The sequence below is a fragment of the Cherax quadricarinatus genome, chromosome 37, assembly GCF_038502225.1.
Source record: "Cherax quadricarinatus isolate ZL_2023a chromosome 37, ASM3850222v1, whole genome shotgun sequence".
In the NCBI taxonomy this organism is placed as follows: Eukaryota; Metazoa; Arthropoda; class Malacostraca; order Decapoda; family Parastacidae; genus Cherax; species Cherax quadricarinatus.
In genome coordinates this window covers 29,041,846-29,056,845 of record NC_091328.1, presented here as the reverse complement: position 1 = coordinate 29,056,845, position 15,000 = coordinate 29,041,846, and the positions used below count along the sequence as shown (strand labels likewise).

Below are 15,000 nucleotides of genomic sequence, written 5' to 3'. Positions count from 1 at the left end.
AGTGGTTAAGTTTAGTTCAGGGTATTGGTCTAATACTCTTTTGATGTGAAAGTTTTGATTGTGTTTATCCTTTATATAACCTGATTGTTAATCGCTGATGTATGTTCTCATTGTATGTAAATTGTATGTATACTGTTTTTTTTAAATAAAATAAAAAAAAGAAAACTGGACAAATCAGCGACCTCGCCTGTCTTGCCTCAGCCACCACCAAGAGCGCTAAAACACTGCAACATCGTGACGAAACTCTCAAAGCCTCGGCCACATCAGTCACTCCCTCAACTGTCTCTACTGCCAGACCTCCTGTGGCTGCCTCAACCGTTGATAAATAATGAGTGTGATTACACGGCTTTGACTGGTATCACATTCCTCACAACTGACCAATACAAGGAGGGAATGCTTGCCAGAGAACTTCACCAGCGACTCTAGGATGGGACTGTTAAGTTCGCCTACACCCCGAATCATGTCTACACCACTGAACAAATGCTTGAAGTTGTCAAACACCGCATGACAAACACCACAGTACTCATTGAAGTGGACTATGTCTTCAAGAAATGATTCAGATCTCTCCAAAACTGCTCACTCAGCTAGCAAGCTTCCCACCAACCAATCAGCGTGAAGTTGAGTTCCCCAGCACTCAGCCATTTGGTAAAGCTGGGGTGTGGCTGCAATCGACTCTGCAATGGCTGCTTTATCGGCCCTTCCTCACAGTGCCTGCTGCTGTGCAGCCCCATCAGCCGTCCTCACATCGCCAGCTGCTCCACCGCTGGCATGTCCTTCAAGACACTCCCATTCCTGGGAGCCAAGGCCAGGTCACTATCTGGAGAAGACCCAGCCGGCAGTACCGGCGAATCAACAACAGGAACAGGTATAATGGTGAAAGGAAGTTTACTGTTTTCGATTTCAAGTATGAATGTTATTGATGGCTCCACAAAATTGATCTTGTTGAGAAGGGCCTGGATACTGAAACGTCTGGAATAGAAAACCACGATATCGTGAACATTTCTTAGCCAAGAAACCGTGTTGGAAATGAGGGTGCTGAAATTCTTTGTCACTAGGTTCTTCATGACGAGGCTGGCGAGCACAGCAGTTAGTTACCTTAATGCTTGAAAAGATTGAAAATGACACAGATCTACTAGACTGAGGAAATCCTGGAGAGGCAATCAGAGTTTGTAGTTATCGGTGAGCTCCTGTCTCAAAATATTTACAGCAGCATCAGTAGGGATGTCTACAGTAAGCTGTGACATCGAAGGAAGCCAGCATATTGTTTCTAACATTGAGGTTAGAAATACGATAGGGAAGGTCACCTGAGTGTTAGAAGTGTGCCCGGTTAGTGGTACCTGGAAGTACTGAGAGGTATTTGGCAAAGTAGGCTGCTGTTTTGTGTGGTGCGCTCCCTATGCCCGAAGTGATTGGACGTAATTGGATGCATGACTTATGTTTCGTAGAAAGGCCATGAAAACGTGCTGCTTTTGGCTGACATGGTAAAAGTTTTAGTAGTTTTTTTGCCTTGTTCAAGTTAGCCTTGGATGCTACTGGCATTCTGAAGAAACGTTTGGGCGTGCTCAAATAAAAGAAATTCTGAAACGGGCTGGTATGTTCTAAAACTCTGAGAAGGTTAATAATTATATTATGGTAATCGTCATTGTTTAGTAACACCACAGCTCTTCCTTTGTCATAGTTTCAGAAGTTTTTTATGTTCAAGGAATCATCGCTGCTTCGCTTACTAAGGCTTCAAGGCCGGCCATTCCCAGCAGGAGGAGGCGGGGTCACAGTAGAACCATCCACTAGTCTAAGTAGGTGTTCGTCCAAAGATTGGACAAGTTCTGAAGAATTCTTTGTATCAAGATCCCATGCATCATCATGGGATCTTGATACAAAGAATTCTTCAAAACATGTCCAATCTTTGGACGAAGACCTACTTAGAATAATGGATGGTACCGCTATGACCCCACCTCCTGCTTCGCCTCACCTGACTACAGTATATAAGCCACTACTATGGCCCTGTGCTGTACTTTCAACAAGACTGATGGACTGAACACATCGACTCCAGGCTGAGGGACTGATTACCTCAAACTCCTCCTCTCCTTATACCTTCCTGCTTTGCATAAGACTGATGAAGCCACTGTGTGGCGAAACGTTTCTTCAATAAAGATTCCCATATGTTGCACAAGTGTCTCAATTCTTCAACTTGTCGGTTTTCAAAACCATTCCTCACATGTGTGAGGGTAACTGACCATTTCTAACTAATCTAATCTGAAGAATAAAAGTGGATCTAGAAATGGAAAAAATAAAGAAAATAGATTAACTCGTGTGTGTGTGTGTGTGTGTGTGTGTGTGTGTGTGTGTGTGTGTGTGTGTGTGTGTGTGTGTGTGTGTGTGTGTGTGTGTGTGTGTGTGTGTGTACGTACGTACTCAATTGTACTCACCTAATTGTGGCTAGAGTGGTCGAGACTCAGCTCCTGGCCCCGCCTCTTCACTGACCGCTACTGGGTCCTCCCTCTACCTGTTCCATGAGCTTTATCATACCTCGTCTTTAAACTATGTATGGTTCCTGCCTCCACTATATCGCTTGCCAGACTGTTCCACGTCCTAACAGCTCTGTGGCTAAACAAATACTTCTTAAAGTCCCTTTAACTCATCTGAGTCTTCAGCTTCCAATTGTGACCCCTTGTTTCTGTGTTCCATCTCTGGAACATCCTGTCTTTGTCCACCTTGTCTATTCCGCCCAGTATTTTATATGTCGTTATCATGTCTCCCCTGAGCCTCCTGCCCTCCAGTGTCGTCAGACCGATTTCCCTTAACCTTTCTTCGTAGGACATTTCCCTTAGCTCTGGAACCAGCCTTGTTGCAAACCTCTGATGTGCTTGAATAGGTGTGGGTTCCAAACTGGTTCTGCGTACTCCAGTATGGGCCTGACGTACACAGTGTATAGAGTCTTGAACGATTCCTTCCTGAGGTATCGGAACGCTTTTCTCAGGCTTGCCAGGCTCCCACATGCCGCAGCAGTTATCTGGTTAATGTGTGCTTCCGGAGACGTGCTCGGTATTATACTCACCCCTAGATTTTTCTCCATGAGGTTTGCAGTCTTTGACCGCCTAGCCTATACTCTGTCTGCGGTCTTCTTTGCCCTCCTCCAATCTTCATGACTTTGCGTTTGGCGGGGGTTAAATTCTAGGAGCCAGTTGCTGGACCATGCGTCCAGTCTGTCCAGGTCTCTTTGTAGACCTGTCTGATCCACATCTGATTTAATTCCCCTCATTAACTTTACATCATCTGCAAACAGGGACACCTCTGAGTCTATCCCTTCCATCATGTCATTCACACATACCAAGGATAGCATTGGTCCCAGAACTGACCTCTGTGGGACCCCGCTCGTCACAGGTGCCCAGTGTGATACCTCATCACATATCATGACTTGCTGCTGCCTCCCTGTTAGGTATTCTCTGATCCACTGCAGTGCTCTTCCTGTTATATGCGCCTGATCCTCTAGCTTCTTTACTAATCTCTAATGAGGAACTGTGCTCAAGGCCTTCTTGCAGTCCAAGAAAATGCAATCAACCCACCCCTCTCTCTCATGTCTTACTTCAGTTACCTTGTCATAAAACTCCAGAAGGTTTGTGACACAGGATTTGCCTTCCATAAATCCGTGTAAGTTGGCGTTTATAACCTTGTTCCGCTCCAGGTGCTTCACCACTCTCCTCCTGATAATCTTCTCCATTACTCTGAATACTATACACGTCAGTGACAAACCATACCACGGGCGGGGATAGAACCCGCGATCAGAGTCTCAAAACCCCAGACCGTTGCGTTAGCCACTAAGCCAATCGTCTCATTACGATTTCGTGAGTCACGTCAGTGACATTGGTCTTTAGTTTAGTGCTTCGTTTCTATCTCCTTTCTTAAAGATGGGGAGTATATTTGCCGTCTTCCATACCTCAGGTAGTTGCCCAGATTCAAGGGATGTGTTAAAATTATGGTTAGTGGCACACACAGTGTCTCTGCTCCCTCTCTAAGGACCCACGGAGAGATGTCCGGTCCCACCGCCTTTGAGGTATCAAGGTCACTTAGGAACTTCTTCACCACCTCCTCAGTTGTGTGTATTTCATCCAACACTTGTTGGTATATACCTTGTTTGTGTAACCCACTGTTTTGTCTTCCCAGTGTCCCTTCTGCCTCCACTGTAAATACTTCCTGAAATCTCATGCTGAGCTCCTCACATACTTCTTGGTCATTTCATGTGAGCTCCCCACCTTCTTCCCTCTGCCTGATAACCTGGTCCTTGACTGTTGTCGTCCTTCTTATGTGGCTATAAAGAAGTTTCGGGTCAGACTTGACTTTCGATGCTATGTCGTTTTCGTATTGTCGCTGGGCCTCCCTCTTTATCTGTGCATATTCGTTTCTGGCTAGTCGACTAATCTCCATATTTTCCTGGGTCCTTTGCCTTCTGTGCTGTACTCACCTAGTTGAGGCTGCAGGGATCGAGTCCAAGTTCTTGACCCCGCCTCTTCACTGGTCGCTACTAGGTCACTCCCCCTGAACCATGAGCTTTATCATACCTCTGCTTAAAGCTATGTATGGATCCTGCCTCCACTCCATCGCTTCTCAAACTATTCCACTTCCTGACTAATATGTGGCTGAAGAAATACTTCCTAACATCCCTGTGATTAATCTGTGTCTTCAACTTCCAACTGTGTCCCCTTGTTGCTGTGTCCCATCTCTGGAACATCCTGTCTTTGTCCACCTTGTCAATTCCTCTCAGTATTTTGTATGTCGTTATCATATCCCCCCTATCTCTCCTGTTCTCCAGTGTCGTCAGGTTGATTTTCCTTAACCTCTCCTCGTAGGACATACCCCTTAGCTCTGGGACTAGTCTTGTTGCAAACCTTTGCACTTTCTCTAGCTTCTTTACGTGCTTAGCTATGTGTGGGTTCCAAACTGGTGCCGCATACTCCAACATGGGCCTAACGTACACGGTGTACAGGGTTCTGAACGATTCCTTATTAGATGTCGGAATGCTGTTCTGTGTGTGTGTGTGTGTGTGTGTGTGTGTGTGTGTGTGTGTGTGTGTGTGTGTGTGTGTGTGTGTGTGTGTGTGTGTGTGTGTGTGTGTATGTCTGTCTGTCTGTCTGTCTGTCTGTGTGTGTGAGTGAGTTAGGGATATGTCCTCAGGCTATAGGAGTTAATGATTTTATACTTGAAGACTGAGAAGTGTGGCTTTGCTGATGCTCATTTGAAGATGTAGGAAGATGGAAAGTAATGTGACATGGAGACTGTAGGTGGCGCCACCTTCATGGTGGTGTCCGGGGTAGACAACCTTGCGAGGTGGGAAGATTCTTGAGTCAAGCACACGAAGCACATGAGTCAACTTTTGCTAATGTTTACCCTTGAAACAAATACCTTTTAATAAGATATCATGTAACATAGTATATACTTTGTAATGTGTTATCATGTAATATCGTACTTTGTATAGCTTTCTGGAAAATAAGATTTTATATATTGTTTACATTTTGCTTACATTTACCAACTATTGCTTAGTAAAAGTTTGTGCATGACTGCATGGTTTAATAATTGTATCATCAACTGAACATTAAAAAAAAGCCTCTTTTCTGGTCACCACTAACTGACCAAAGGTTATAAACTACCATGTAAGTGATGTTTAATGTAAACACTAAATACAGCTTATGAAGAAGTGCAAAAGACGATATATATGGCTCACGAAATCGTAATGACACGATTGCAAACTAAACCACGGGTGGGGTTAGAACCCGCGGTCAGAGTCATAAAACTCCAGACCGACGTGCTAGCTGGTCCAGTAGCTAGTGCGTCGGTCTGGAGTTTTATGACTCTCTGATCGCGGGTTCTACCCCCGCCCGTGGTATGGTTTGACGATATATATGGGCATACCAACCGAGGAAATACATTACCCTTTGAATAAATGAAGTAGAGGTTTCTAATTATGGCAAATAAAAGCAGAAACTACAGAAAAATTGCAACACGTCGACAAACTCAGTATGATCGGTGCGTGTTGGAGCACGGATGGAAGATGCGTGAGAGGATGAGGATATGTGGTTAGTGTGGGAGTGTTGGTAGGGGAGGGGAGATGAAGTAGCTTGTCTTGATCCGAGGAGATGAAGCATGGATGGAAGAGAGAGATATGTGGGACCTTGATCTAAGGAAATGGAGCTGTGATGGAGAGAGTACATGGTTAATGTGGGGGGAGAGTAGGTGGGGGAGGGAGCGATATTGTTCTAACGTGTTGGAGGAGGTTAGGGTACTCTTGATATAAGAAATCGGAGTATGTGAATAGGTATGGATTGGGAAGTGGAAGAGGTGGTCTTGATCCAAGAAGATGGAGCAGGGTCTTGAGTGGGGAATCTTGAGCAGAGGAATTGTAGGAGAAGATGCTGTTAGGTAAGACACATATGCAACAGTTAGGTATCTTTATTTCGAAACGTTTCGCCTACACAGTAGGCTTCTTCAGTAGAGTACAGAAAAGTTGAAAGAAGCAGAAGAGACTTGAAGACGATGTAATCAGTCCATCACCCTTGAAGTTTTGAGGTGGTCAGTCCCTCAGTCTGGAGAAGAGTATTGTTCCATAGTCTGAAACAATGTGGAGTTGAAGTGACAGGACGGAGCCTTATATAACGCCAGGTGGCGAGATGTAGGCTACCAGTGGAGATAAGAATGAAGTCGTTGGGAGGTCAGGTCCCTCTCAAATCCAGTCATTCTCACTAGTAGAAGTTGACCGGATTTGAGAGGGACCTGACCTCCAAACGACTTCATTCTTACCTTTACTGGTAGCCTACATCTCGCCACCTGGCGTTATATAAGGCTCCGTCCTGTCACTTCAACTCCACATTGTTTCAGACTATGGAACAATACTCTTCTCCAGACTGAGGGACTGACCACCTCAAAACTTCAAGGGTGATGGACTGATTACATCGTCTTCAAGTCTCTTCTGCTTCTTTCAACTTTTCTGTACTCGACTGAAGAAGCCTACTGTGTAGGCGAAACGTTTCGAAATAAAGATACCTATCTGTTGCATATGTGTCTTACCTAACAACCTGTCGGTATTTTATACCATTTTAATGTTCAGGAGAAGATGCTCTCGATCTGAGGAGATTGATGATATATGGGAGATGAAAGTCCTATTGATCCAAGGAATTGGAGCAGGGTTGATTTTGACTCAGGAGCTGGATCAGAGATGTAAAAGGTAGTCACTCAGGAAAAACAAACCGTAGCTGAAGGTAATCGCTCTGCCGCTTTCTATACTACTGTACTCGGGTGGAGAGGGAAGTATAGAGAGCAACGATGATGGGGCTCATCCAGCAAGATTACATCATTTATTTACCACAAGTACGCCTTACATAGGTGAAATAGTATATCAGAGTCCACTTAGTACAGCCACTATTCACAGGGAGAGAGAGAGAGAGAGAGAGAGAGAGAGATTACTCTGCTGCTGATCTGTTGTTAAACCTCTCCAGTAAGTGGCACCAGTCACTGGATGAATCCAAAGTCAGCTGTGTGGTAGCACTGGACATTGCTGGCGCTTTCGACCGGGTGTGGCACCAGGGCCTCTTAGCAAAACTTCAAGCACTGGGAATTGCAGGCTCTACGCTATGTCTCCTCAGTGATTACCTTCATGGTAGATCTCTAAGTATAGTTCTCAATGGAATGGAATCAGCAAGACATCCTATTGGGGCAAGTGTTCCACAAGGAAGCGTGCTGGGTCCATTGTTATGGAATGTCTACTTCAACGACCTTCTTTATCTCATCCCAGAATCACATGCATATGCAGACGACTGTACACTGACATTCACTTATCCAAGAGAAGAAATGCCAGCTGCTCTAAGCTACATCAATCACCAGCTGAGAGCTATATCAGCTTGGGGAAATAGATGGCAAGTAACATTTGCACCTGAGAAAACGCAAATGATGATCGTCTCTAGGCACCATGATGGTAATGCTGGTGCAGTAGTAAGGATGAATGGGAGGATGTTGGCACCTGGAGAAGAAGTTGATAACCTTGGGGTGAAATTTGACTCCAAACTAACCATGAAGAACCACGTTGTAAATCTTGCAAACAAGGCAGCCAGGAAGCTTACAGCACTTCGCCGTATCTCCCATCTGCTTGACAGTAGGGGTTGCAAGATCCTGTACGAGGCACAAGTACACTCACACCTTGAGTATGCTCCACTTTCTTGGTTTGCCTGCCCCCCTCCCCCTCTCACCTGCGACTGCTTGACAAAGTAGAGAACAGAACAAGACGTCTCATCTCTCGCCTGGACCCATCCTGGATAGATCTGTCATTTTAGCAGAGCCTTCAACATAGGAGGGATGTGGGTGGCCTTACTGTTATGTACAAGGCCAATATTGTCAAAATACCACACTTGGATCCACTTCGAGGACAGCGTGAAACAAGCTTTTATGCCACAAGACGGGCAGAAAGCAGCAACTTCACTCTGGCTGTACCCTTCTCCAGAACATCACTCCATCTGAGATCATACATACCCAGGATGACTCGAGTATGGAACACATTCGTACAGCATAATGATGTCAACGAGATAAAGTCAGTTGATCAAATGAAAATGCTTCCCCACAGATGGCTCCAGCTTCATCCTGTTTCCTACTTGTATGTCTCATAACAATAAAAATGCTTTCAAATGAGCTGATGTAGGTAACAGCTCTTAGCTTGCCAATAAAGTTAGGAATCCTTAACCTGTAAATAGCTGTCAATAAAGCTAGGGATCCTTAACCTTGTCAAACCCTGTGTAAAAAAAAAAAAAAAAAGAGAGAGAGAGAAAGAGAGAGAGAGAGAGAGAGAGAGAGAGAGAGAGAGAGAGAGAGAGAGAGGGACAAAGAGAGTCTGAGAAGTGACTTGGGGCATAGAAAGGTAAGATGTTTGGGAAGTTAGAATGTATCTTTGTCACTGGAAGAATTGGCCAGAGTGAGAATATGACTTATTTGATTATAAGGATGAGGATTCAGTTACAAGACGCAGGAGAAAGAAAGAGGATGCGAATCCTTGAGTCAACAATAAGACTAAATAAAACACAAAAATATTGTAAGACTAACCTTGAACAAAACAAGAGAGCATTACTTGTTGTGTATAACCTGCGTTACGTTATGTAATGTTACCTAATAATTATTAAAACTATTTCTTTAACTTACTCTTTTGGCATAATTCTACAGCTTTTACTGACAGTTCAAAGTGTTCCATCTTAATATTCACCGAAGTCTACCTCTCTTTGTTAGTCGAAAATGAAGGACCAAAGAGCATCTGTCTTCACCTTAAAACAGTTGATCATAAAGGAATTGAGTAACATAAGCAAGAGAATGTATGAATAATTAACTGCTGCTTAATCTGGTCATTGCTATGTTTGTAATATTTATACTAAATATTAGGATATTATTGTTTTATTATCATGATTCGTTTTATTACGTCTACCTTCTGAATAACTTTGAGTATATATTTGTTCTTGGCTCTTCTTCTTTCAAGCTTACATCTACCACTTTTCTTCTTTCAAGCTTACATCTACCACCTTCCTTCTTTCAAGCTTACATCTACCACTTTTCTTCTTTCAAGCTTACATCTACCACTTTTCTTCTTTCAAGCTTACATCTACCACCTTCCTTCTTTCAAGCTTACATCTACCACTTTTCTTCTTTCAAGCTTACATCTACCACCTTCCTTCTTTCAATCTTACATCTACCACCTTCCTTCTTTCAAGCTTACATCTACCACCTTCCTTCTTTCAAGCTTACATCTACCACCTTCCTTCTTTCAAGCTTACATCTACCACCTTTCTTCTTTCAAGCTTACATCTACCACCTTCCTTCTTTCAAGCTTACATCTACCGCTTTCCTTCTTTCAAGCTTACATCTACCACTTTCCTTCTTTCAAGCTTACATCTACCACCTTCCTTCTTTCAAGCTTACATCTACCACCTTCCTTCTTTCAAGCTTACATCTACCGCTTTCCTTCTTTCAAGCTTACATCTACCACTTTCCTTCTTTCAAGCTTACATCTACCACCTTTCTTCTTTCAAGCTTACATCTACCACTTTCCATCTTTCAAGCTTACATCTACCACTTTCCATCTTTCAAGCTTACATCTACCACCTTCCTTCTTTCAAGCTTACATCTACCACCTTCCTTCTTTCAAGCTTACATCTACCGCTTTCCTTCTTTCAAGCTTACATCTACCACTTTCCTTCTTTCAAGCTTACATCTACCACCTTCCTTCTTTCAAGCTTACATCTACCACCTTCCTTCTTTCAAGCTTACATCTACCGCTTTCCTTCTTTCAAGCTTACATCTACCACTTTCCTTCTTTCAAGCTTACATCTACCACCTTCCTTCTTTCAAGCTTACATCTACCACCTTCCTTCTTTCAAGCTTACATCTACTGCTTTCCTTCTTTCAAGCTTACATCTACCACTTTCCTTCTTTCAAGCTTACATCTACCACCTTTCTTCTTTCAAGCTTACATCTACCACTTTCCATCTTTCAAGCTTACATTTACCACTTTCCTTCTTTCAAGCTTACATCTACCACCTTCCTTCTTTCAAGCTTACATCTACCGCTTTCCTTCTTTCAAGCTTACATCTACCACTTTCCTTCTTTCAAGCTTACATCTACCACCTTCCTTCTTTCAAGCTTACATCTACCGCTTTCCTTCTTTCAAGTTTACATCTACCACTTTCCTTCTTTCAAGCTTACATCTACTACTTTCCTTCTTTCAAGCTTACATCTACCACTTTCCATCTTTCAAGCTTACATCTAACACTTTCCTTCTTTCAAGCTTACATCTACCACTTTTCTTCTTTCAAGCTTACATCTACCACCTTCCTTCTTTCAAGCTTACATCTACCACCTTCCTTCTTTCAAGCTTACATCTACCACTTTCCTTCTTTCAAGCTTACATCTACCACCTTCCTTCTTTCAAGCTTACATCTACCGCTTTCCTTCTTTCAAGTTTACATCTACCACTTTCCTTCTTTCAAGCTTACATCTACCACTTTCCTTCTTTCAAGCTTACATCTACCACTTTCCATCTTTCAAGCTTACATCTAACACCTTCCTTCTTTCAAGCTTACATCTACCACTTTTCTTCTTTCAAGCTTACATCTACCACTTTCCTTCTTTCAAGCTTACATCTACCACTTTCCTTCTTTCAAGCTTACATCTACCACTTTTCTTCTTTCAAGCTTACATCTACCACTTTTCTTCTTTCAAGCTTACATCTACCACTTTTCTTCTTTCAAGCTTACATCTACCACTGGGTGGAGACAGTATTGTCAGTCGAGGGGAGAGTCATGCACAGGGTGGAGACAGTATTGTCAGTCGAGAGGAGAGTCATGCACTGGGTGGAGACAGTATTGCAGTCGACGGAGGAGTGATGCACTGGGTGGAGACAGTGTTACAGTCGAGGGGAGAGCCATGCACTGGGTGGAGACAGTATTACATTCGACGGGGGAGTGATGCACTGGGTTGAGACAGTATTACAGTCGAGGGGAGAGCCATGCACTGGGTTGAGACAGTATTACATTCGACGGGGGAGTGATGCAATGGGTTGAGACAGTATTACATTCGACGGGGGAGTGATGCACTGGGTTGAGACAGTATTACATTCGACGGGGGAGTGATGCAATGGGTTGAGACAGTATTACAGTCGAGGGGAGAGTCATGCACTGGGTGGAGACAGTATTACAGTCAAGTGGAGAGTTATGCACTAGGTGGAGACAGTATTGCAGTCGACGGGGAGTGACGCACTGGGTGTGTATGGGAGATGATAGGAATCCTGAGGAAATTTTTATAATTATTAATAAATCAGTAGGAATGATGAAGCACTAGACCAGTAGAGACCATGAAGCACTAGACCGGGAGAGACCATGAAGCACTAGACCGGGAGAGACCATGAAGCACTAGACCCTGAGAGACCATGAACACTAGACCGGGAGAGACCATGAAGCACTAGACCGGGAGAGACCATGAAGCACTAGACCCTGAGAGACCATGAACACTAGACCGGGAGAGACCATGAAGCACTAGACCGGGAGAGACCATGAAGCACTAGACCAGTAGAGACCATGAAGCACTAGACCAGTAGAGACCATGAAGCACTAGACCGGGAGAGACCATGAAGCACTAGACCAGTAGAGACCATGAAGCACTAGACCGGGAGAGACCATGAAGCACTAGACCAGTAGAGACCATGAAGCACTAGACCGGGAGAGACCATGAAGCACTAGACCAGTAGAGACCATGAAGCACTAGACCAGTAGAGACCATGAAGCACTAGACCGGGAGAGACCATGAAGCACTAGACCGGGAGAGACCATGAAGCACTAGACCGGGAGAGACCATGAAGCACTAGACCCTGAGAGACCATGAAGCACTAGACCAGTAGAGACCATGAAGCACTAGACCAGTAGAGACCATGAAGCACTAGACCAGTAGAGACCATGAAGCACTAGACCGGGAGAGACCATGAAGCACTAGACCAGTAGAGACCATGAAGCACTAGACCGGGAGAGACCATGAAGCACTAGACCAGTAGAGACCATGAAGCACTAGACCGGGAGAGACCATGAAGCACTAGACCAGTAGAGACCATGAAGCACTAGACCAGTAGAGACCATGAAGCACTAGACCGGGAGAGACCATGAAGCACTAGACCAGTAGAGACCATGAAGCACTAGACCGGGAGAGACCATGAAGCACTAGACCAGTAGAGACCATGAAGCACTAGACCAGTAGAGACCATGAAGCACTAGACCGGGAGAGACCATGAAGCACTAGACCAGTAGAGACCATGAAGCACTAGACCGGGAGAGACCATGAAGCACTAGACCGGGAGAGACCATGAAGCACTAGACCGGGAGAGACCATGAAGCACTAGATCGGGAGAGACCATGAACACTAGACCGGGAGAGACCATGAAGCACTAGACCGGGAAAGACCATGAATCACTAGACCGGGAGAGACCATGAAGCACTAGACCGGGAGAGACCATGAAGCACTAGACCGGGAGAGACCATGAAGCACTAGACCGGGAGAGACCATGAATCACTAGACCGGGAGAGACCATGAAGCACTAGACCGGGAGAGACCATGAAGCACTAGACCGGGAGAGACCATGAATCACTAGACCGGGAGAGACCATGAATCACTAGACCGGGAGAGACCATGAAGCACTAGACCGGGAGAGACCATGAATCACTAGACCGGGAGAGACCATGAAGCACTAGACCGGGAGAGACCATGAAGCACTAGACCGGGAGAGACCATGAAGCGCTAGACCGGGAGAGACCATGAAGCACTAGACCGGGAGAGACCAAGAAGCACTAGACCGGGAGAGACCATGAAGCACTAGACCGGGAGAGACCATGAAGCACTAGACCGGGAGAGACCATGAAGCACTAGACCGGGAGAGACCATGAAGCACTAGACCGGGAGAGACCAAGAAGCACTAGACCGATAGAGATCATGAAGCATTAATCCAATAAAGATCATAAAGTACTAGACTAATAGGCTTCATGAAGCACTAATTATCTTGGAAGTGCTAAACCAGTAGGGATTATACAGCGCCTGTCAGGGAGGGATACAAGGTATTCATGCCTAATTCAGGGCACTGGAGCACAGATCCAATTGCCAAGATCAAGAGCCCCTTACCAGCGTCAAGGAACCTCCCTCGAGGGGAGCCATGAAAGCAATAAACCCGAAGGAATCATGAAGCACTAGACATAAGAACATAAAGAGCAACACTACAGCAGACCTACTGGCCCACAGAGGGTAAATCTTTCTCAAAATCATACATTCTCACCCACCTACTCGCTCAACCTTTTGCCAAAGTTACCCAAGAATTTTCCTCAGTACCTCAGGTACTCATCAAGCCCAGACCTTCTCATTAATATATCGGTCTAATCTCTTTCTGAAGCTATCCGGCCTTTCTTATCCTACTTGGAATGCTCTTCCACACATCGGCAACCGTATTTGTAAACAAGAACTTGCCTACGTCCATTTTAAATCTAGTTCTTACTTGATACAATATTCTCAGTACTTTAATTATATCACCTTTCTTTATGCCCATCTTCCATTTATATACTTCAGTTATATCTCCATTTCTCAAGAGAATGAAGGAACATTCTATCGTTCTATAAGAAAATTTATATGCAATAGATCAACTCTGTCATCCATCTCTGTATATTATCCAATGAATGTATATTCATTCTTAAGTAAGGAGAACAAAATTGAACAGCATAAGTGAAGCCTTACCAATGATGTATAGCGTTGTAAAATAACTTGTAGACTCCGGTTACTTATCCGTCACTAGCGACCGTTATCCCACATTCACAATTCACTTCATTAAAGCAGACTCTGTGCCTCCTAATGGTCCTCCATGTGTCGATCTGTGTTACAACTTTACCTCCTAGACCATTGGCTGCCACTTTTCTCAACAGTCCTTTGTGACGTGCTCTATCGACTGCTTTACTGAAATCCAAATAAATAACATCATTTTTTTTATCATAGTCTACTGCCTCAAATTCTTCATTAAAGAACGTCAGTAGATTAGTTAGGCAAGAACGGCCTGTAGAGAATCATTGCTGAGAGTCATTAATCAAATTACGCTCGTTAAGGTGGCTTGTAATATTATCAGCTTTAATTGATGCTAATCATTTGCCTACTATAGACGTAAGGCTAATTGGAGAGTAATTACACGGAAATGATTTATCCCTTGATTTAAATATAGGAATTACATTACTTTAAACATCTCCGACACAACACCAGTTTGGATGGACATATTTAACAGGCTCGTTAGCGGCTGACTAACTTCCCGTTCGTACTCTTTAAGTACTCTTGAAAACAATGTTTTATGATTAACTTTATGTACTTGTTTGATAACTAGAAATATTACTTAATTTGCTGTACTTAGGACATTAATTGCTGGGATAATATTTACCTCTTTGCAAAGCACTAAACCAGTAGGGATCATGA

General features: G+C 44.0%; 1 protein-coding gene across 1 annotated transcript in view; it reads right to left on the bottom strand.

The window, feature by feature from the left end:
• The window catches only part of LOC128704253 (uncharacterized), a 475,059-nt gene that overhangs the window by 447,804 nt on the left and 12,255 nt on the right, over positions 1 to 15,000 (bottom strand). The window lies entirely within an intron of this gene.